This window comes from Megachile rotundata, chromosome 7, assembly GCF_050947335.1.
Source record: "Megachile rotundata isolate GNS110a chromosome 7, iyMegRotu1, whole genome shotgun sequence".
Taxonomy (NCBI): Eukaryota; Metazoa; Arthropoda; class Insecta; order Hymenoptera; family Megachilidae; genus Megachile; species Megachile rotundata.
Window position 1 is genome coordinate 12002043 of NC_134989.1, and position 24920 is coordinate 12026962.

The 24920-nt window shown below is 38.5% G+C and overlaps 1 protein-coding gene across 1 annotated transcript in view; it reads right to left on the reverse strand.

Moving 5' to 3' along the window:
- Gdap2 (ganglioside induced differentiation associated protein 2) overlaps window positions 1-24101 on the reverse strand; it is a 67717-nt gene extending 43616 nt beyond the window's left edge. The window contains exon 1 of the mRNA XM_003702999.3: window positions 23961-24101. The gene's annotated coding sequence lies outside the window, so the exon portion shown is untranslated. The remainder of the gene's footprint in view (window positions 1-23960) is intronic.
- Between the last annotated feature and the right edge of the window lie 819 nt (window positions 24102-24920).

Below are 24920 nucleotides of genomic sequence, written 5' to 3' on the forward strand. Positions count from 1 at the left end.
ATTTAATAATTTATTCATTTGTTAATTGATACTTTCATCGATTTAGTACTTTATTAGTTTATTAGTTTATTGATGAATCAGCTCATCGATTTGTCAATACGTTAATTTATTGATTTGTTAGCACACCAATATATTGTTTCATTGATTCATCAATATATTGATTCATCAATATATTGATTTATCAATTTATCAATTTACTAATTTATCAATTTATCAATTTATCAATTTATCAATTTATCAATTTATCAATTTATCAATTTATCAATTTATCAATTTATCAATTTATCAATTTATCAATTTATCAATTTATCAATTTATCAATTTATCAATTTGTCAATTTATCAATTTATCAATTTATCAATTTATCAATTTATCAATTTATCAATTTATCAATTTATCAATACATCAATTTATTAATTTACCAATTCATCAATTTATTTATTTATCAATTTATCAATTCATCAATTCATCAATTTGTCAATTCCTCAATTCCTCAATTCCTCAATTCCTCAATTCATCAATTTATCAATTCACCAATTCACCAATTCATCAAATCCTCAGTGCTCCAACCTGTAATCTATCAATCTATCAATGTATTGACCTACCAATTTACTAATCTATCAATGTATTGATCTACCAATTTATTAATCTATCAATGTATTGATCTACCAATTTATTAATCTACCAATGTATTGATCTACCAATTTGTTAACCTATCAATGCATTGACCTACCAATTTATTAATCTACCAATGTATTGATCTACCAATTTGTTAACCTCTCAATATATTGATCTGCCAATCCACCAATCTATCAGTTTTCCTATATCAAATTTCCGAATCTCCAAATCCTCAAATCCTCCGATTGGAACTGGTCATTTAACAAATTACCCTGAAAGATAAAATAAAGCCAATAAATTTCATTAACAATGTAACACATCTTCACGAGCGTAATTACTTTTAATTGAAATTTCAAAACAAGTTTTCCAGATAAGTCACTGATTGATAAAATCGATAACACAAGACACAACTTTGTTCTAAAACTCTTACACAATAGCGCGATAAAAATAAACGTATCTCTTATAATTATATAAAATGATGGTATTTCTGGACATTTATACACCTCCGTCGTTTTTACATAACAATTTTTTTTGCGCTTGTAATTCATAGTCTCCTTATCTCGATATTAACAGGTGTTCCAAACACGTTTGCGTACAAATTGAAAATTAATGTCCGCGATCGTTTCTTTATCTCTGCGATTAACATAAACTTCTGCAGGAGCAGCCGCATCGAAGAAGCTCCGTGACTTAAATCAAGACCGATATTGGAATCTCGATCGGAGCGTTAAACCATTTAGTTTGGACATCGATTTTTATATATAACGAATAAGAAAAAGATTTCTTAACACGATAGTGTCTACGAAGGTTACGTATTACAATATTGTATAACAACATTACGTAAGAGGCAATGATTTAGCTGCTTAATACGATTACATCGATTGCCTTAACGCTGAATCATCGTTTTTTAAAAAATATTCAATACTTTCATCCAGTTAACTACGTCAAACCTTCTGACGATGGTTCGTTGATTGCAAGAATATTGATATCAAGGTTTCGAAGCTTCAGAAACTAACTCACCACATCAGGAATTAACCGCTACACACTTTTTAGGATATGGGGATTTTGGAGATACAGAAATTTTGGGAATATGCGAATTTTGAAGATGTAGCAATCGGAGAAATTTCAAGAATATCGGAATCTAGGGATTTTAGATCTAAAGGTATCGAGATCTAGGAATTTATGGTTGATGGATTCGGAATCTAGGGGTATAGGGATCTAGGGATTTCGGAACTAGGGATTTGGGATCTAGGGATTTTTAGATCTGAAGTTTTCGAATCTAGAGGATTTGGAATCTAGGGATATTGGGAATTGGAGATTTTGGATCTAGGGATTTCGAATCTGAGGAATTTGGAATCTAGGGATATCTGGCACTAGAAATATTTGGAACTAGAGATATTTGGAATCTAGGGATATTTGGAACTAGAGGTTTTGGATCTAGGGATATTTGGAACCAGAGATTTTGAATCTAGAGATTTCGGATCTGAGGAATTTGGAATCTAGGGATATTTGGAACTAGAAATTTTGGATCTAGGGATTTCGAATTTGGGGAATTTGGAATCTAGGGATATTTGGAACTAGGTACATTTGGAATTAGGAATATTTGGAACTAGGGATATTTGGAACTCGAGATATTTGGAACTAGGGAGGTTTGGAATCTAGGGATATCTGGAACTAGAGAGGTTTGGAATCTAGAGATATTTGGAACTAGGGATATTTGGAACTCGAGATATTTGGAACTAGAGAGGTTTGGAGTCTAGAGATATTTGGAACTAGGGATATTTGGAACTCGAGATATTTGGAACTAGAGAGGTTTGGAATCTAGAGATATTTGGAACTAGGGGTATTTGGAACTAGGGATATTTGGAACTAAGAATATTTGGAACTAGGGGTACTTGGAACCTAGGGATGTTTGAAACTAGGGATATTTGGAACTAGGGGTATTCAAATCTAGTGATATTGGGATCTAGGGATATTTGCATCTAGGCATGTCTAAACGTGTGTATATCATAATTTAGGGACATCGTTACATGACTATATCGCAATTTAGGTATATTGCCACGTAGGAATATCGGTATCTAGATATATCGCACTCTAGGTATATTGCCACGTAGGAATATCGATATCTAGATACATTACAATCTAAGGATATCAGTACCTGCAGATAACGAAATCTAAAAACATTAGTACATCGGAATATCAATGTATATAAAAATATTCGCATATAAGTATAACAGTAAATGTGGATATCGGTACATAGACATATCGATAAATTAAACTGTCGGTACATAACGATGTCGGTAACTAGAGATATTAGAGATATAAAAAGCTTGCTAAAAGAAATACAGAAATACTCGGTACTCGGATACATGGGGGTCTACAAGGTTGCAAAAGGATTAATGGGTTCGAGGTTGGGAACGCGCCTTGTCTGGTCATAAACCGTGATCGTCAAAGAACTACGTGTTGACACGAGAAAAGTAGGGGACAATAGGATTAAACGCGGGATTCAGATAAGACTTTTGATAAGATTACTGTCGAACGATACTTCACACCGTGCACATTTTGCAGTTTTTCTATTTCGTCCGGAGATCGCTGCAATCGTTCCACCTCACTGTCATTTAATTCTCTGCAATTCAATTTATTTAAGCAGTAAATCGTATTTAATTTCAATATTCGCAAATCCTAATCGATTACGATATGAAAAAATAAACTTCATAGAGTTTGGATATTTGGAATTAAATTCATTCATATTTGTGCAAATTTATTTTCGATGTGGGTCACTCAAAGGGTCGTCTTGATCCTAATATTTTGCGCACTGTAAACAATTCGTTTTGTTCCATTATAAGCAGCGCATAGTTTGCACGCTTTTTGCGAGTCCAATATGCCATGAAGTGCACAAACATTCGCGATCTATTCATAAGGGATGATATTTCATTCCGTGTGTTTACAAAGTTGCTCTCCAGCTCCAGGATCTCTCTTTCGCAATCGCCATAAATCAATAATTTAATTGTTTGTACGTCGAAAAACAAATGAAAACTTGGATTCATCAATTAAAAGAAATAATACGTCGGGACAATGCATGAAATGCAACTTCAGAATGATTCCGGACCCTGATGAATAATCGAGCGTTTGATAAAACTGACACTTCTAAATAATCGTCTTTAGTACGGAAAAATTTCCACCAAGTAATGCATTACACTGAAGTACTAACTGAAACCGGTCTCCGCTTAATTAAACATTCAGCATGCAGATTTAACGAACGATTCGCCATCGAGCATTTTGCGCTAGATTCGCGTTATCTTAATAGGTTCGTTGATATTGGCAATTAAGAGTCGATAGATTGCACGATTGTTCGCGGCAAAAATGAATTTCGATGAGCGCGAAAGAGGCCAAGAGGGACAGAATCGATTCTGATCAATCGGAATTCTCCTAACCGTTTAATGTCGTAATCAATTATTTTCGACCTTTCAACGAGATGTTCAATCTCGAAGATGGTGTGGAAAAATAATAGTCGTCGCCCGTGACGCAATCGACGGATATCTTTGAAGTCATCAATATTTATCGTTTAATGCGATCGAACGATTTTCCGTCAGAGATGATTGCCTTCGGAAGACGAAGGAAATCACGAAATCTTCAAGATTCTGTACCTGTATGTGAAATCGTGAGCTAGAAATAAAATTCTCTATTAATATTGATGTTGTTATTGATATTCCTGTTACAATTGGTATTGAAACTGAGGACTGATGAAATTAATGATGAATACCCAATGTTTTTGAAGTAAAAAATTTGACATAGGTGCTCGAACTTGTTAATAACAAGACCGCAACTATCAAATGAATACGCATACACGAAAACGATGATCACGAAGCTTGATTGATAATCCTCGACCACAGCTGTTCCACCGCCATAATGTTCTTTTCTCGTGCAACAAATACAAATGACTCATTCCCTTGATCATTTAACTGCGTCGTTGCGTTCTACACAGCGCGATCTTTGTTTCAAAAAATATCACCGAGCCGTCGAAAAGAAGCCAAACAAGAGATCGTTATCAGCGACCGATTACCGGTTATTATTCACTTAAAATAGCAAACCGGTAATCCCCTGCTGTTTTCCCCGATGGAATCGTAGTATTTTCCGCTTCATTTTGTGTGCCAAAGCGAGTACGATCTATTGTTTCTGGAATCGCCGCTTTCTGGAAGTTGACGTAAACGACGCGTCATTTCGAATGATCCTTGTACCGGTAATAGTCACTGCGACGTATTACATGTCCGATTTTGCCGTGGGTTTCACGAAAACATCCTGTTCGAAGAGGTGGATTTGCTTTCTCCGCACCGTTTAGCGTGCTCGATACGCAGAAACATGTACATACCGCATTACGGCTTGTCTATCGAACAAACATTAACGCCGAGTTTGCTTTTCCGCTATTTTTGCTGTCTTTGTTTGAGGAATTTTTCAGCTATGATATTCAACGACACCGAAGAGTCTCAACGGATGAGAACTATTCGAGTGAAAATTTATCGCATCAAGATATCTGTTTGAAAATTCTGGATTTTATAGTTGATAATTGTTTATGTTTACGATGAAAAAAGAAATGGTATCTCAATTTTTATCACTGATATGCGATAATATGTATTACTATATTGTTACGGTAAAACGGTGAGCTCTGTAATAAAATGCTGATACCAATAACAATGTCAATATTGATATCAGTACACACGCTAGTATCGGTATTGATATCAATGTTAGTATCAGCATCAATAACATCAATGTCAGTATCAATGGCAGTAATATTAATATCAATTTCAGTGAGTTTTGCAATTTCATTTATCTCATCAGTTTCATCAGCTCCATCGGTTTCATCACTATTGTAAATATCAATAATGTAGCCAATATTGTCTATTTCATTAATATCGTTAGCATCATAGGGAGTTTGGCATTTTGGGAAATTTGGGATTTGGGGGATTTGGGATTTGGGGGATTTGGGATTTGGGGGATTTGGGATTTGGGGGATTTGGGATTTGGGGGATTTGGGATTTGGGAAATTTGGAATTTGGGGAGTTTGGGATTTGGGGAATTCGGGATTTGGGGAATTTGGGGTTTGGGAAATTTGGAATTTGGGGAGTTTGGGATTTGGGGAATTTGGGATTTGGGAAATTTGGGATTTGGGGGATTTGGAATTTGGGGAATTTGGGATTTGGAAGATTTGGGATTTGGGGAATTTGGGATTTGGGGAACATGGGATTTGGGGAAATTGGGATTTGGGGGATTTGGGATTTGGGGAATTTGGGATTTGGGGAACGTGGGATTTGGGGAACGTGGGATTTGGGGAACGTGGGATTTGGGGAACGTGGGATTTGGGGAACGTGGGATTTGGGGAACGTGGGATTTGGGGAACGTAGGATTTGGGGAACGTGGGATTTGGGGAACGTGGGATTTGGGGAACGTGGGATTTGGGGAACGTGGGATTTGGGGAACGTGGGATTTGGGGAATTTGGGATTTGGGGAACGTGGGATTTGGGGAACGTGGGATTTGGGGAACGTGGGATTTGGGGAACGTGGGATTTGGGGAACGTGGGATTTGGGGAATTTGGGATTTGGGGAACGTGGGATTTGGGGAATTTAGGATTTGGGGAACGTGGGATTTGGGAACGTGGAATTTGGGGAATTTGGGATTTGGGAAATTTAGGATTTGGGAAACGTGGGATTTGGGGAACGTGGGATTTGGGGAACGTGGGATTTGGGGAACGTGGGATTTGGGGAACGTGGGATTTGGGGAATTTGGGATTTGGGGAACGTGGGATTTGGGAACGTGGAATTTGGGGAACGTGGGATTTGGGGAATTTGGGATTTGGGGAACGTGGGATTTGGGAACGTGGAATTTGGGGAACGTGGGATTTGGGGAATTTGGGATTTGAGGAATGTGGGATTTGGGGAATTTGGGATTTGGGGAACGTGGGATTTGGGAACGTGGAATTTGGGGAATTTGGGATTTGGGATTTGGGAAATTTGGAACCTAGGCAATTTGAGATTTGGCATTTGGGGAATTTTGTATTTGGAGGACTTGGGATTTAAGGAATTTGCAATTTGGGGAATTTAGAATTCAGAGAACTTGTGACCCATCGAATTCAGAACCTCAGCAATTCGATATTTGACAGATTCAAGATTTGAAGAATTAGAAATTAAGGAATTGAAAAACTCTTCAATTTTAAAACTTGCTATTTCCAGAATTTGAATATGTGGTTAGTGAGACCTTTCAACAATCAAGAAATTAGGGATTTATTAATTTTTAGAATTGATAGTGACTTGCAGAATTAACAAAGCAGAAGAATTGATAATTGTAAATGTTATAATTTAAGAACCGAAGCGATTAAGGAGTTATCAATACAGTTTTCGATAACCACGATAAAAATTGTTGAAAAGTTGATACGCTTAAATTGATGATATTCTATTACGTCGTACGTGAACAGTTCACTGCACTGTTAATCTAATGAAACGACTTCTAAGTTAGCTGAATGGTTCGTAGTTTCCGTGTCAAGATAAACACCATTTCCTGTATCGGGCTTCTCACGGATTTCATTGTTGCAAAATGTTTGCAGTATATCGTACAGAATGGTTGTAGTTCTCAATGGAACTTCGATTCTTCTCTGAAGTAACTACAATGGATTTCATTTCGTAATCCTTCTCCAATCGTGTTCGTTTGCTCGTCAATGAAAGGAGAATAACTGTTACATGGCACCGTGCAATCGTTGATTCAACAATCACGCTGTGTCAATTGCATTTTTCGACTTTAGAATTTTTCATCTTTTTATTTTAAAACTTCAGCATTTTTGGATTTTGCAATCTGAAAATTTTAGAAACTTCACATTTTTGATTCTGCAATTTTAGAACTTTGAAGATGAACAAATTTTATACTTCAAAATTTAAATATTTGAACATCTGAATTTTTTATCATTCTTCCATAAGAAAATGAATACTAAAGTTTGTAATTTTTTGAATTGGTAAACTTGAAAACATGAAACCAAATAAACTAAGAGAAAGTAGATCTACAAAAATGACCTAAAATATAAAGCTAACAATAACTCCCAGTAACTCGAGCCGGCAATTAGAGCGCCTTGCTAAAAAATTAATAAAAAAATTGTTGAATAATCCATGTAATAATGTGCCCCACCGGATAGTCTATTTCTACTGCGGCGATCAAAGTGCTAATTTCAGCCTTTTCTTCCACGAACAGTATATTTACGTTGAAAAATTCAAGCGTTACCGTCCATGTTGCACACACTTTTCATCTCCAGAACATCGTAAAAAATTCAATGAAAAAGCGCTACTCGTGCACGCGAATTCTTAAAAACACGAGACCGTCCTCGGTTCGAGCAACGGATTTTATTGTCACGAAACCTTGTGTACACACTAAAAACCTGCGATAATCAGCGGTAACTTAAAATCGTATCCCAGTGAGCTCATCGATATTATCTTCGAGTTTGTTAGAATTTCGAGCAATAAAACGATTCGAGATCCTTTGGAAGAGAGGTACGTAAGAAAGTAACGGACAAAGGAGCGTATAAAAAGGCGAAGTGTTTGCTCAGAATGAACGAGGCGTATTTGAATAAATTATGCACCGGTGAGGAACATCGAAAAAAGAATTATCATGAGAAGGAGGACGGTGAAGAGAAAAGTTTTGTAACGCGGAGGATTTTAGGCGGATGTTCGAGAAAACGGCTCGAAACATTGCACAACCTCGCTCGCTACTTCCACGCTAATTTACATTCAACTTTTAAATTAATTTCTATTTTTAACTTGGATGCATTCGGACCGTACCGAGATACATTTTTACACGGTTCGAAATAACCTTCCCACGGTTTAAGGCGACATTTATTATTTAATTTGTAAAATAATAAGGTGAACGAATTTTATAGCATTATCTTGTGTTCTCATAATTTTTTATCTGTGATGGCAAACGATATACGGTTGCGATCTAAAGGTTTATGAACTAGGGATTTGGAACCTAGGAATTTCGAATCTGGGGAATTTGGGATCTATGGAATTCTGAATGTGGAGAATTTTTTATCTGGGGATTTGAGATCTAGGGAATTTTGGATTTGGGCAATTTAGGAACTAGGGAATTTCGAATCTGGAGAACTTGGGATCTGCGGAATTTGGAATCTGGAAAATTTGAGATCTAAGAAATTTGGGAACTAGGGGATTTGGGGAATTTTAGATCTACGAGATTTTGGACCTGAGGAATTTGGAATCTAGGGAATTTGGAATTTGGAGAATTTGGGATCTGAGAAATTTGCGATCTTAGAAATTTGGGACCTAGGCAATTTGGAAACTAGTGGATTTGGGATTTGGGGAATTTGGGATCTAGGGGATTTTGGACCCCAGGAAATTGAAATCTGGGGAATTTGGAATTTAGAGAATTTGGGATCTGGGAATTTGGGATCTAAGAAATTTGGGACCTAGGGAATTTGGAAACTCGGAGATTTGGAATTTGGGGAATTTGGGATCTAGGGGATTTTGGGCCCCAGGAAATTGAAATCTGGGGAATTTGGAGAATTTGGGATCTGGGAATTTGGGATCTGAGGAATTTGGGATCTGAGGAATTTGGGATCTAAGAAATTTGGGACCTAGGGAATTTGGAAACTCGGAGATTTGGGATTTGGGGAATTTGGGATCTGAGGGATCTTGGACCAGAGGAATTTAGAATCTAGGGAATTTGGAATTTGGAGAATTTGGGATCTGAGAAAATTGCGATCTTAGAAATTTGGGACCTAGGCAATTTGGAAACTAGTGGATTTGGGATTTGGGGAATTTGGGATCTAGGGAATTTTGGACCCCAGGAAATTGAAATCTGGAGAATTTGGAATTTAGAGAATTTGGGATCTGGGAATTTGGGATCTAGGGAATTTGGGATCTAAGAAATTTGGGACCTAGGGAATTTGGAAACTACGGGGTTTGGGATTTGGGGAGTTTCGGATCTAGGGGATTTTGGACCCGAGGAATTTGGAATTTAGAGAATTTGGGATCTGGGGAATTTGGAATCTGGGGAATTTAGAATCTGGACAATTTGAGATCTAACGAATTGGGGACCTAGGTAATTTATATTCTGGGGAATGTGAGATCTAGAATTTGTAAATCTAGGGATTTTTCGAACTTGCATTTCTTCTAAAATTGTAAGCTCCGAAGTTCCTAAATTCTAAACCTTACTTATCCCAAAAAGCAAGTACAAAATTAAAAAATTTCATAGTCCCAAGGTCCAAATGTCCCAAAATCCCATCATCCAAAAATATCCAAATAATCAACCATCACAACGTCAGCACTAAGATCGGTAACCGCCTCGTTTTTGATCGTCACATCGTAAACGATCCGACATGATCTCACGCTAACACACGACGTACAAGGACACGAAGGGATTCTTCGATGCGAGGACAACGTTAACGCGAGAGATAATGGTCGACCTAAATCGTCGATAGAGAAGATCACCGTGACCGAACAAAGCAAAATCAGACGCGATTCAAAGCTCGATGCCAAACGATCGGTGCGAAGAAAGCACGGAGCTGGCACGAGTTGGCCGACAGGCTGGAACGTTATGTCGGATCGTTGACCCGACATTTCCCGAGGAATGTTATCAAACCAGTATCGATTACGCGCGAGAAAACCCCTCAAGATGTTCTGTTCGGCTTGCGGTTGCTTCCACGGCTTCGAAAGCTCCTTAACGCGGCCGATCGCTTTACGCGGAAACGGAGCAGCCTTTTTATGCGTGTCGTTTCGATTGAAGGACATGGAAAATATTTTCGAAAATTTAGCGAAACTTTTACGAACACAAGAGTGACAATTTAGTATTCTTCGTTTGTATAGTTATGTTAAGTTGCTTTTTTATTAGTATCATGTGGCTAAAATTAGTATATTCGTGTTCTGATTACTATCATATGTCCATGACTGCTATCGTATATTTATAAACTTTTTGATTGCTATCACATACGGTTAGTATCATTTCTGTAATTTTTTATTAGAATCGTATAGTCAGGATAATCGTATCACCGCAAATTCAACGCGTGGAAATTTCAACGCACTGCAAATACAACGCGTAGAATTTCCAACGCACTGCAAAATACAACGCGTGGAAATTTCAACGCTCCTCTAATACAAAGCGTAGAAATTTCAACGCACCGCAAATACAATGCGTAGAAATTCCAACGCACCGCAAATATAACGCGTGGAAATTTTAACGCAGCGCGAGTGCAACGCGTGGAAATTCTGACGCACCGCAAACGCAACGCACCGTAAATACAATGCGTGCAAATTTTAACGCACCGCAAATACAACGCGTGGAAATTCCAACGCACTGTGAATACAACGCGTGGAAATTCCAACGCACTGCAAATACAACGCGTGGAAATTCCAACGCATTGTGAATACAACGCGTGGAAATTCCAACGCACTGCAAATAACACGCGTGGAAATTTTAACGCACCGCAAATACAACGCGTGGAAATTCCAACACATTGCGAATACAACGCGTGGAAATTTTAACGCACCGCCAGTGCAGCGCGTGGAAATTCTGACGCACCGCAAACACAACGCGTGGAAATTCTAACGCACCGCAAATTCAACGCGTGGAAATTCCAACGCACTGCGAATACAACGCGTGGAAATTCCAACGCACTGCAAATACAACGCGTGGAAATTTTAACGCACTGCCAGTGCAACGCGTGGAAATTCTGACGCACCGCAAACACAACGCGTGGAAGTTCTAACGCACCGCAAATTCAACTCGTGGAAATTCCAACGCACTGCAAATATAACGCGTGGAAATTCTAACGCACCGCAAATACAACGCGTGGAAATTCTAACGCTCTGCAAATACAACGCGTGGAAATTTCAACGCACTGCAAATACAGCGCGTGGAAATTCTAACGCACTGCGAATACAACACGTAGAATTTCAACGCACCGCAAATACAACGCGTGGAAATTCCAATGCACTGCAAATACAACGCGTGGAAATTCCAACGCACCGCAAATAAAACGCGTGGAAATTCCAACGCACCGCAAATACAACGCGTGAAAATTCCAACGCACCGCGAATTAATATATTCGTGTTCTGATTGCTATCATGTATCCATGACTGCTATCATATATTTATGAACTTTTTGATTGCTATCGCACAGGTACGATTACTATCATTACTGTAATTTTTTATCAGAATCGTACAGTCAGGATAATCATATACCTTGAGATTAGAATTATAAAACTGCGTAAACCAAATGAAGAATACTCTGAAAATAATTCCACGAAAAACCGATCTATTCCTTAAGCTGCAGTATTCGTTTAAAATCGTTTTAATCCACAGCGAAACGTTCCCCGGTATCTTCAGGTCCAAAATTGGCTAAAAACACGACGGTGTCCGGAGCAAGTGTCTCGTTGATTGTTCTCTAATTAGCGAGAGCTGCTGTTGCAACGACATTTTCTCTGGTGACTCTGGAGGACCCTTGAAAGCGGTGCTTCAGCTTTCGAGCTGCCTCTGCAATCTTCTAGCATTCGCGCGGAAGAGCACGCGAAAATCTCATCCTCTTTCCGTTCCTTTTTCCCCCGATTCTCCTCTCCCTTTTTTTATTTTTGGTCCCCGTTACGACCAACTGGAATTTCGTGGGATGGCGTTAGCACGCGAAATTGAATTTTTTAATTATCGTCAGCCACGTCGGTGCGGCAGGTTCGCGAATAAATGAAAAAAAAAGGGAAGAACCTTTCGCAACGGAATATTTCAACGGGAGGCACACAACGGGGATGAGATGAATTTATCGCGTACAGTTTATTAATGAGCCGTTTCTTTCTCGTTTTTGTTTGCCTTTAAATTCAGGTTAATTTGACCGGGCGAACGAGCAACGGGCTGAGGTTAACTAAGGTGTAATTATGATTTACTTGTTTCTCTTCCACTTCACGGAAGTTAGTTAGCAAGGTGTTATCTCTTTTTTTGGTTAATCTTCGAGGTAGTCGCATTACTATTTCTAGTTACCTGTGAAATTGCTGGTAAATTGCATTGGATGGAAATAATTGCAGTTAGGAGCTTTGTTCGCGGAGCCGCTGGAGTTCTTGAAACAATTTTAGAGAATCGTAAAGAATTGTTGTGTAACTATATATCGATTCAACAAAAGCGGTCAATTAAAATTGTCCTAATTTATCCCGCATCAACACGATTTCCGTGTTGCATACATAAATAAGATTATTACATAATTGTTATTCCATTTGGCGATCTCGCCCCGGGCAATATGGAATTTGGACCGTTTTGCGGTCGAAGATTGTTCATTCATGTTGATTCTACGCAATCGCGTTGATTGATTTGTAATTAATTCGTTGACGAACGTCGCTTTGAATGTGCGTGAAATCGTGTTCAATGAGATCGATGATTACAGGGAATTTCAGTTGTAATTAGGTTACACGGATAACGCGAAGGCAAATACTGAATGGAGTTGTTTGTTTAAGCGGTGTGGCTGACCGTGTTCCGAGAAAATCGTTTGTTCTCTCGCGGTAGAAATTGGAAATATGATTTATGGGATAAAAATTTCATGACTGACGGAATGGTTTAGTTTTACGAGGAACGCGCGGTGAGATACGAAGAATCGTTTTATAGCCGTATCTCGCGTGAACGCGAAATGAAAAGCATCCGGAGGATCTGGAAGTCGAAAGGTAGAAGAATCGCGGAAAACATGATACTTCTCTCATTTTCTATTTATCATCGCTCGCTTCTCCGTCGATTTTTTACCTTTACAACTATTCTTCATTTTCACGAGGAAATTTAGTATACAGTGATACAGGAATATAGGTATACAAGTTATCTATGGTCGAAGAATCTAGGGATATTATGGTCTAAGAATTCTGCGATGTTGCTGTATAGGAATCTAGGGATATTTGGGGATACAGAGACATTTGAGGATCTGGAGACATTTGGAGATCCAGAGATATTTGGGGATTTAGAGATATTTGGGGAACTAGGGATATTTGGAGATTTAGGAATACTAGAATCTAGGGAGATTGGGATCTGGGGAGACTGGGATCTAGGGAGATTGGGATCTAGGGAGATTGGGATCTAAGGAGATTGGGAACTAGGGAGATTGGGAACTAGGGAGATTGGGAACTAGGGAGATTGGGAACTAGGGAGATTGGGATCTAGGGATATTGGGATCTAGAGAGATTGGGATCTAGGGATATTGGGATCTAGAGAGATTGGGATCTAGGGAGATTGGGATCTAGGGAGATTGGGATCTAAGGAGATTTGGAACTAGGGAGATTGGGATCTAGGGAGATTGGGATCTAGGGAGATTGGGATCTAAGGAGATTGGGAACTAGGGAGATTGGGATCTAGGGAGATTGGGATCTAAGGAGATTGGGATCTAAGGAGATTGGGAACTAGGGAGATTGGGATCTAGGGATATTGGGATCTAGGGATATTGGGATCTAGAGAGATTGGGATCTAGGGATATTGGGATCTAGAGAGATTGGGATCTAGGGAGATTGGGATCTAGGGAGATTGGGATCTAGGGAGATTGGGATCTAAGGAGATTTGGAACTAGGGAGATTGGGATCTAGGGAGATTGGGATCTAGGGAGATTGGGATCTAAGGAGATTTGGAACTAGGGAGATTGGGATCTAGGGAGATTGGGATCTAAGGAGATTTGGAACTAGGGAGATTGGGATCTAGGGAGATTGGGATCTAGAGGTATTGGGATCTAGGGTTATTGGGATCTAGGGAGATTGGGATCTAGAGGTATTGGGATCTAGGGTTATTGGGATCTAGGGAGATTGGGATCTAGGAAGATTGGGATCTAGGGAGATTGGAAAGGTAAAGAAATTGAAAGTCTAAGGATATCGAAAATCTATGAATATTAATATCTAGTAATAATGAAAATCTAAGAATATTCTCATATAGGAACATTCAGATGTAAGTATACTATCTTCTAGAGAATTTAACAAAGTGAAATTCTAAATTGTGCATTTCCAAAAGAGATAAATGTAATACAAAACAATTATTCCAAAAGAGAAACATTCATAATTGTACAAAAGCATCGTATTCGCGTTTCAAACGCGAATCTATTTTATCCGCAAACACCCACTAAATACCAACATTAATCGTCCCTTTTCTGCAAATAATTGTCTGCAATTTCATTCTTCTTGTCAGTAACTCGCCAAATTTATCTTCGCCCCAAAGAGTTTCTTTCTTATACCAACAAAGAATAAAAGGAGAAAAAAGGAATCGCAAGTTGGAGAGAAAAGAAACTTCTTCGAAATCGACTTGCGCCATTCAGAGACACTTTCCACCTCGGTGTCCATCCTTGATTCTCATCGGTGACCAAAATGGACACTTTGCTTTCTGTTAGTCACGAACTGTGGGTGTCGGAAAAAGGGGAACAATTGAAACGATAAATTTTTATTTAATAACTATTTTTAGTTACTCAATTTTCAGTATATGTACCTGTTAATGAATCAAATTTAGTTTTGATATTTATGTAATTTTTTATTAGTGTCATATGATCATGATAAGCATGTATTTATATAATAGTTGGTTACTATCAAATTTTTAATATATGTACTTATTAATGAATCAAGTTTAACTTCCATATTTATGTAGTTTTTTATTAGCCTCATATGATCGTGATAAGCGTCATGTATTCATATACCACTTGGTTACTATCAAATTCTTAATATATATACCTGTTAATGAATCAAATTTAGTTTTGATATTTATGTAATTTTTTATTAGTGTCATATGATCATGATAAGCATGTGTTCATATACCACTTAGTTATTATCAAATTTTTAATATATGTACTTGTTAATGAATCAAGTTTAATTTCCACATTTATGTAGTTTTTTATTAGTCTCATATGATCATGATAAGCGTCATGTATTCATATACCACTTAGTTATTATCAAATTTTTAATATATGTACTTGCTAATGAATCAAGTTTAACTTCCATATTTATGTAGTTTTTTATTAGTCTCATATGATCATGATAAGCGTCATGTATTCATATACTACTTGGTTACTATCATATGGGTACAATTAATATTATAAAATGTACCTTTGCGTAGAGTCACATATTTATGTATCACATATTACATATGACAAGTTTTCACATATGACAAGAGTAGTATCTTATAGATATAATTAGTGCCTATATTGTTCACTAATATCGTACATTCATCATCAGTATATTTATATACTGAATTATACAACGTGATATCACTCTCATATGTACACATATGTATACATGTATGCTTCATATGTACATTTGTATATCTCCTCACAAGCATCAGAAACACCTACATATTTTTGTACAAAACGTCATTTATCAAATGCTGACATTTCCATATAAAGCACACTCCAATATTGATTTCCAAAATATTCACGAAAATTACATATTCCTTGGAACAAATTTTGGAATCAGAAGATATCAGAAAACCGTATTTACAATATTCGACAAATGTCAAAGGTTCCGATTGAGGTCAAATAAACGACCTCTTCCAAATTTTTTGGACCAAAAGATATATTAATGCATAGATATTGTAAAATAAACAAATAAGAGTCGATAAATACGAATGTCAAAGGTCGGAGCAAAACAGTCAAATACACGTTTTCCAAATTTTTCGGACGAGGGAATCGAAAGCTGTATCGATCGACGTCGGTGACACTGTCGATTCGTTGTGGAGTGATCGGTCGGAAAGTATCCATCGAAACAATGGTGGAGACCCGAGTACAATAACGGGTACAGATACGCGTGACCTGAATTATGAAATCCTCGACATGTTCGTTGCAGCTCGCTTAAATAATTAATGGCGGGAAAAAAAGGTATCCTTTTATCACGAAATTCGATGGGGATTATCCGGGATCGACACGTGAACCGTCAAAGAAGCGTGACCAAAAGAACGCCGAATCATTTTTTCGAATAAATGCGACGCTTTGAATGAAAATGTTAATGCGCTGATTAAAATTATTTACAAAGGAAATTAAATGCCTGATCGAAAGAAAAAACGCTCGTTGCTTTCAGCGAAATTGCGCGAAACAGTGTGACGTAACTGGAGATCCACGTAAATATCGCTTTGACATATATATGGAAAATCACTTTGTTAAAAGCAACCTTTCGTGAAATTGAAACAAACAGAATAACTCGATGCCTGGAAGAGAAAGCCTCAGAATTAAAAAGACATCAAATTTTCGTTTATGTATAATAAAATTTTGTGTGGAAGTATATTTTGATCGGTTGCATGTTTTTCCATATGTATAACGAGACAGCAAATTTTCGTACACAAAATCGTCGATAATTGCGTTGGAAGATTATTTAACGGGTTTCAATACGTTACCGCGGAATGATCGATAAATTTCACGGATCCCGTGTTCCTATAGGACGGGTACGTGGAAACCACACTGTACAACACGGTGCCACGATGAAATTCGTTAATTAATGCCGTGCCAAGTCATCGACTGGTATGCTTTGAACGGAGCGCAGTTGATAAAGAGGAGGGATTCAGTACGATGTAAAGGCGGTAAACGAGCTTGGCCGAAAATGCATGACCTAATTATCAAACACGTGACCCCTGTTATCGCGATAGATCGGCCAGCATAGTGTGGCCAACCCGTAGCATCTTGAGAATGAACCATGGTTATTAGTTTATTACTGCGGGTACCTTTCATTGTGTGCTTTAACTAACGACTTTGTTAGATTTAATATACTGATGAAATGTTAACGCTTGCATCGGTTTATTAATTTTGTGAGGCGAATAAGTGATAAATTTTGATAATACAACGCACGGTAAACATGACGGACTGCAAATACAGCGCACCGTATATTCAACGCACTGCACATACGACGCATCGAAATTGTAATGCGTTGCAAACACAATGCACTGCAAATATAATGCGTGGAAATTCTAACGCACCACAATTACAACGCACTGCAAACACAACGCACCGCAAACATAACGCGTAGAAATTCTAACGCACTGCAAATACAACGCGTTGCAACTACGACGCGTGAAAATTCCAACGCACCGCAAATTCAATGCGTGGAAATTCCAACGCACCGCAAATTCAACGCGTTGAAATTTCAACGCACTGCAAATACAACGCGTGAAAATTTCAACGCACTGCAAATACAACGCGTGGAAATTCCAACGCACCGCAAGTATAACGCGTGGAAATTCTGACGCACTGCAAACGCAACGCATCGCAAATACGACGCGTAAAAATTCCAACGCGTGGAAATTCGAACGCACCGCAAATTCAACGCGTTGAAATTCCAACGCACTGCAAATGCATCGCGTGGAAATTCGAACGCACCGCAAATTCCAAGCGTGGAAATTCCAACGCACTGCAAATTCAACGCGCGGAAATTTCAACGCACTGCAAATACAACGCATGGAAATTCCAACGCACTGCAAACTCAACGCGTAGAAATTCCAACGCACTGCAAATTCAACGCGCAGAAATTTCAACGCACTGCAAATACAACGCATGGAAATTCCAACGCACTGCAAACTCAACGCGTGGAAATTCCAGCGTACCGCCAGTGCAACGCGTGAAAATTTCAACGCATTACAAATTCAACGCGTAGAAATTTCAACGCACCGCCAGTGCAACGCGTGGAAATTCTGACGTACTGCAAACGCAACGCACCACAACTACGACGCGTGAAAATTCTAACGCACCGCAAACACAACGCACGGAAATGACAACGCACTGCAAATACAACGCGTGGAAATTCTAACGCACTGCAAATACAACGCGTGGAAATTTCAACGCACCGCAAATACAACGCTTGGAAATTCCAATGCACCGAAAATACAACGCGTGGAAATTCCAACGCACCGCAAATACAACGCGTGGAAATTCCAACGCACTGCAAATACAACGCGTGGAAATTCCAACGCACTGCAAATACAACGCACGGAAATTCCACCGCACCGCAAATATAACGCACTGCGAACCCAACGCACGTTAAAATACGTACCGAAAATACAACACAAAAATATATCTTAAAACTACAATGCAATATTTTACAAAATACATGTCTCCAGTGCCTGCAAAAATATACTTCGTTGATATAACGCGTTGTATAGTCGAAAATAGAGTACAGAAACATAAATACTTGAATATACAACTAGCTGGAAACGCGTGTAAATACGAATCGATAAAATACTGTGCGTACCAGTACACTCCGCCGTATAACGCGTGGGAAGAATATAAATGTGCGATAAAAATATAATAAAACAAATTTAACTAAAAATTGTTTCCGTTTGACGTGACGAACGTAATAAATTTTAATTGGAAATATAAATGACTCTTTTAGGTCGTCTCGTAATAAAAAGAACGAATGAATCGAGAGTTGAATACATTTGATACATATGTCGTAACACGAGAGGAAGTGAAGAAGGTTCGACGTTTCGAGGCTCGTGTGTTCGAACGTCAATTGGTAGGCGCTAATCAGAGCATAACAGGCACGGATCGATGTGCATTCAATTAAACGGGATCACGAGTCCGACGAATTTAGACGTTAATGTAAATTATTCTGCACACCGAATTCGAACTTTCGTCTTCTCGATTTTAATTGAGAATCGGGGATGAAAAGCACGATCTGGTTATTCCTGTCGTTTCGATGGATTTTAAAATTGCACGAGAACGTGAGTCGATGGTTGACTTTGTGCGAGCTCTAAGATAATTCGACAGAATTTATATTAATCTTGTCCGAACAGAGCTGAGAAATGGAGGTTACTTCGTTAAATAGAATTGTATTTTACGAGAGTTCGCGTTAGTTGAACTTGGTACTATAAATCCGTGCAAACTATCTAAGCAATAATTTCTGATGGATTAAATTTTCTCTTTGATTGCGATATGCCCGTGGTACATTACGGTATAGTTCCTGTACTAGGGTCCGGTTCTACGAAACACATGTATATTTATGCCAGAAGTTCTGCAATCGACAGTTCAATAATTCTGAGAGTAGAACTTCTACTCCGCGACACTCGTTGTAAAAAAAACACCGTAAATAATTAATGTATAATACGTCGTACTTGAAGATTCTACGAGAAAACTTTGTTTCCTGTAAAAGTTTTCATTTATCAAGGTTTTGCAAATATTTATTTTCTTGATTCAAGATGAAACCGTTTAGTCGATAGCTACGTTATCGAGTTTCTTGCAGTTTCAGATAAACTATCGATTCTCGTACGCTGCACAGGATAATTACTCAATGACTCAGAGTTGCCTAAGCTGCATTCCATTATCATACTTCACAATCTACTTTCTCAATCTTCCTCTTATGACTTTCGATTTTAATATGTTTGTCGTGTAATCAATTATGAATAAAACAAAACTTATACACATTTTCGAATTAACGTTAAATTAAAATATGTTTTTATAAGACGCACGTGGTGTGTCATTGGATGTGTCGGATCTTTTAAGACGCACGTGGTGTGTCATTGGATGTATCGGATGTTTTAGGACGCACATGGTGTGTCATTGAATACATCGGATTTTTTTACGACGCACATGGTGTGTCATTGGATACATCAGATGTTTTAGGACGCACATGGTGTGTCATTGGAAGCATCCGATGTTTTAGGACGCACATGGTGTGTCATTGAATATATCGGATTTTTTTACGACGCACATGGTGTGTCATTGGATACATCAGATGTTTTAGGACGCACATGGTGTGTTATTGGAAGCATCCGATGTTTTAGGACGCACATGGTGTGTCATTGAATATATCGGATTTTTTTAGGACGCACATGGTGTGTCATTGAGTATATCGGATTTTTTTAGGACGCACATGGTGTGTCATTGAATATATCGGATTTTTTTACGACGCACATGGTGTGTCATTGAGTATATCGGATTTTTTTAGGACGCACATGGTGTGTCATTGAATACATTGGATTTTTTAGGACGCAGAAGATGTGTCATTGAATACATTGGATCTTTCAGGACGCACATGGTGTGTCATTGAATGCATCGGTTATTTTAAGACGCTCACGGTGTGTCATTGAATATATAGGATTTTTAAAGACGCACATGGTGTGTCATTAAATACATTGAATCTGTCAGGACGCACATGGTGTGTCAATAGATGCATAGGATCTTTTGGGACGCATATGGTGTGTCATTGAATACATTGGATCTTTCAGGACGCACATGGTGTGTCACTGAGTACATTAAACTTAAAACAAACAACACGTACGATGTGTGACCAGTTACGTCGAATTAATAATTTAATTTATATGCAATATATCATTGATTAACTCGAGTACACAGTGAAGTCACATCTGTTATATCAGTTGGCGTCGCAGACATAAGATGCATCATTGATTATATCGAAAGTGTTAAGACGCTTGTGACGTATCTTCGGTTGCATCAATTATTTAAGACACAACTGGTGCGTCACAGGTTGTATCAAATAGCATAGGGCATACAGCGTACGTCATTTATAGCATCGAATATTTTAGAACACATATGTCATAGGTTGTGTACACGTAATGGTTTCGAAGACGCACATGGTGTGTCACACTGTCGTGGATTCTGTTGCGGACGAAACGCTGGAACGTCGGTCATCGTTAGTCCGTGCACGGTCGTTCGAAACGGAAAAAAGTAATGAAAAATGGAGTGCGTAATGGCCGTTCGATCGATACGCATCGAAAGAAACGTCTCGGTCGACTGGCGTTGTTGGCGATGCTTTTAAATCGCGTGACAAGTGCCATTAGCTGCGAGGCTTGGGCAATAATGCATAAAGATTGTCGTCCGACTGGACGGAGGATAAATAAAACGCAAGATAACGGCGCGATTAAAGATTGAACGGCAAATCATTTGATACGGTTTTGTGACCCGGCATCGCTCGCGATATAATTCATCAGCGGCGTGGTTAATGTTATTTATATGCGCAACCCCGATGGCAAAATTATGCGGTTATCCCCTTTGACTTGGATTAAATTCAAATTTTACAATGTTACAACTACAGTTCCTTTAGGGATTAATTATTTAAACACGATGTAAACTCTCATTATATTGCCGGTATTAATTGTTACACGGAGTACAAAGTATTTTAAATAGCACTCTTTTTTAATCAAAATACGAGGAAGTCTATGAAGATCGCATACTTTAAATTATAGTAGACTCTCGTTATATTGCCAATTGTTCGAACTCTCAATCCGTGGACTGTCACGGTAATGAAATGTTCGAATTTTCAATACATGGAGTCTCACTTGTGGTCGATGACTCTCTCTGATTATTGTATGTCAGAAATTTACTAAATTTACCGCCTACTTCAAATTATAGCAGACTCTCGTTATATCGCCGATTCAGCGAATTTTCCTTTACATGCAATTTTACCTATATTAGCGGTGCAGCACACTGTCGTATCACACGTAAGTCACATAATTTAAATTATACTGGACCCTCGTTATATCGCCGCTTCACTCTATCACACAAATTTTCATACACTCTATTAACACTTTTTCACTATTACAATACATGAAGATGCAATACATTGTCAACCCTACAAACTGTTTCTACAATTTTTCTTATGGCAATATAACAAGAGACTGCATTAAGTACCGTACAAAGTTTCCTCATTAAAAAAATGACATAAGAACGTAAACATAAGACAAAGACAAAAAATTGTATAAATGCGTTCCATTACATAAATTAGAACGTTGAGAGTTGAATGTATACAGATCACTGTGATTTGATTCGGTAAAGAGTTAATCATAAAATCAGATCCTTTTAAAGTTATATCAACCCGTTCGCCATAGCTGGCCTGGATTAATTACACGTTTTCTAAGAGCTTCACGGACATCACGGTCCATTACGATTGCAACGTTCCCTTTGTTGAACTCGTACAATGGCAACTATGCTCTTTACCAGGCTCTATTATAAGACCAAATGAAAACCCTGATACAGGGTGTACTAGGTACGTCGAACTTTTCAAATGAAACGAAACAGAACTTTGCAAGTTATTCAGTTGCCCGTGAATAACATTATTCAGCTTATTGTTTGATCGCTGCTCTATAAGATAACTAGTGCTTACTTGTAAGTAAGGTTAACCTTATATATCCAATCTTTTGCACAATCGTGGAACGATTCGAATCTCTCGTTAACAATACACCTTTCACTTGGACGAACACTGTAGAAGGATACGTAAATATTTTCAACGTATCTTCGGTTTATCCTGAACCGGTGTCAAACTGATAAACACTCGACGACCGTTTTGCTAGCGAGTTTAATCTTTTGATTTGTCAAGAAGGGATTTGCCATTTTTATAGTTGACATTAAACGGTTAGATTGATAATTTAAATATAATTGTAATGAGGGGTGAATCTAGGTATTTTAGGATTTGAGAGTTCGAGAAACCCGAACGAGCTGTAATCAGGCTATGAGTCAATGTTTAAGTTCACTAAAAATAGTAAGGTAGATAGGAGCATAAAAGTATAATGACACAGTGGAATAATAGCACAGTTAGCAAAGTGGAATTACGGGACAGTAATAGTACTAATGAGATACGTAACATTTATCTAAATACATGTGCATGATATTGAGTTCAATGAAAGAAGTTGAACGTTCTCTCCGAAGGATCAAGCGAAGTAAAGAGGTTCGTAAAGAATATATTTATTCGTACATTTGCAACCCTACGATAATCGGGTTCGAAGAAGCACGTTGTAAACAGGCACCGATGCACAGCTGAGACGGGAACAAGCGGATTGGCGCGAAGACGACGAATACGAGACGGAGAATGCACGACAGGAATTATCGACGCGCGCGGCTCGAGTATACCGCTATACCAGCTCCCCGATCAAGGTCGCGACGAGGGTCTTCCGCTACGTTCGCTTGCAAAGTCGATGGACACGTCTAAAGACGTCGATCCTTGCTTATAACTGATAGCAGAAGACGCACGTCCGATTGGTCGCGAAATCAATCGATAAAAACGGGCCTTGCCGTTATCGAACACCAAATTCGATGAATATTTTAACGCCAACATGGTACCCACTGTTCGACCCGCGATTCAAACGAAAACGAGACAGAGATAAACAAGGGCAGCATCGATAACGATCCACGTCCCGAACAGTCCACCTCGTACAATCGAATTTCTGTCAGTCTACTGTCAAATATTCGGCACCGTAAGTGTCACGTTCGAACGATGAGCTTTTCGCTCGAGTTTACGCGACAGCGAGTAACGAGAAATCGAGGGTTATTCGATAAAAAGTCTGACAGAATTTCCGTGAACGTGACGAGGATACGGGAGAAAGCGAGACGGAGAAACCGCGTGCTTAGTCGCGCCGACGCATCGTTTACGGCTATCACTAACCTGACAATCGTCTGCCTATGTGCGCGGCCAAAGGTGGACTAAAGTGCAGCCCCAGGTGTTCGACAGGTTTCCACTTGTCTAGTGTCACGTACGCTTAGTCCTTCCTGCTTGATCCTTGTCGGACGTTGCTCTCGATATCGAACGTTCACTGTTTCCTTCTCCTGGCAGAAACGTCACCTCCGTTTTCTCGTTCCCGAGCTGGTCTCGTGAGCGCAGCTCCGAGCGAAAACCCGCCAAGATACCCGGGTATTTGGTCGCATTCGTGCACGAACAGTAACTGACGGCCTTGTCATCGAGGCGATCAGTACGGCACTTGAGCGCGCGTTCGCTCCAGCGGTCGACTCGCGCGTCGACCAATAGGAACGCGGTGCGATGCTTCCTGCGCGTGCGCACTAAGAGACTCCGTGGCGGCAACTTTCGAACCTCCACTCTTTCACCCGCTGACGTTCGCACGGTTGTCGCCATAGTATTGTTATGACACAAATGCATTATTTCTTCTTTATTGAAATAAAATTCATTGCAATACGATTACTGTAATTCTAGGAATTGTATCTTTAATAGAAGAATTAGAACTTTTAGTACTTTCATTCTAATACTACATATGTAAAATATGAAATTCTAAAAGAGGACCCCAAACTCATTCATGTTTTTTATGATTATCTCGTACATTGTGCATATGTAATGTACATGTTACTCAAGATATAAATTCTAAAATTAAATCGAAATAATGAGTATATATTAACAACGTTTTAATAGTTATATAAACGACCCTAAGTGTTTCCAGATAATGCTAATACTTATATAATTACCGTAGTAGTTATGTCGAAAGTTTCAAGGATTACTATTATTATTTTCCAATCTTCACACGCAGTAAAATGTACATACATTAAGCAGTTCCGAAATAAAAACAAATAAACTAGCTCTCTTCTTATCCGTAATTAAAGGAAGTCTACATTGAAG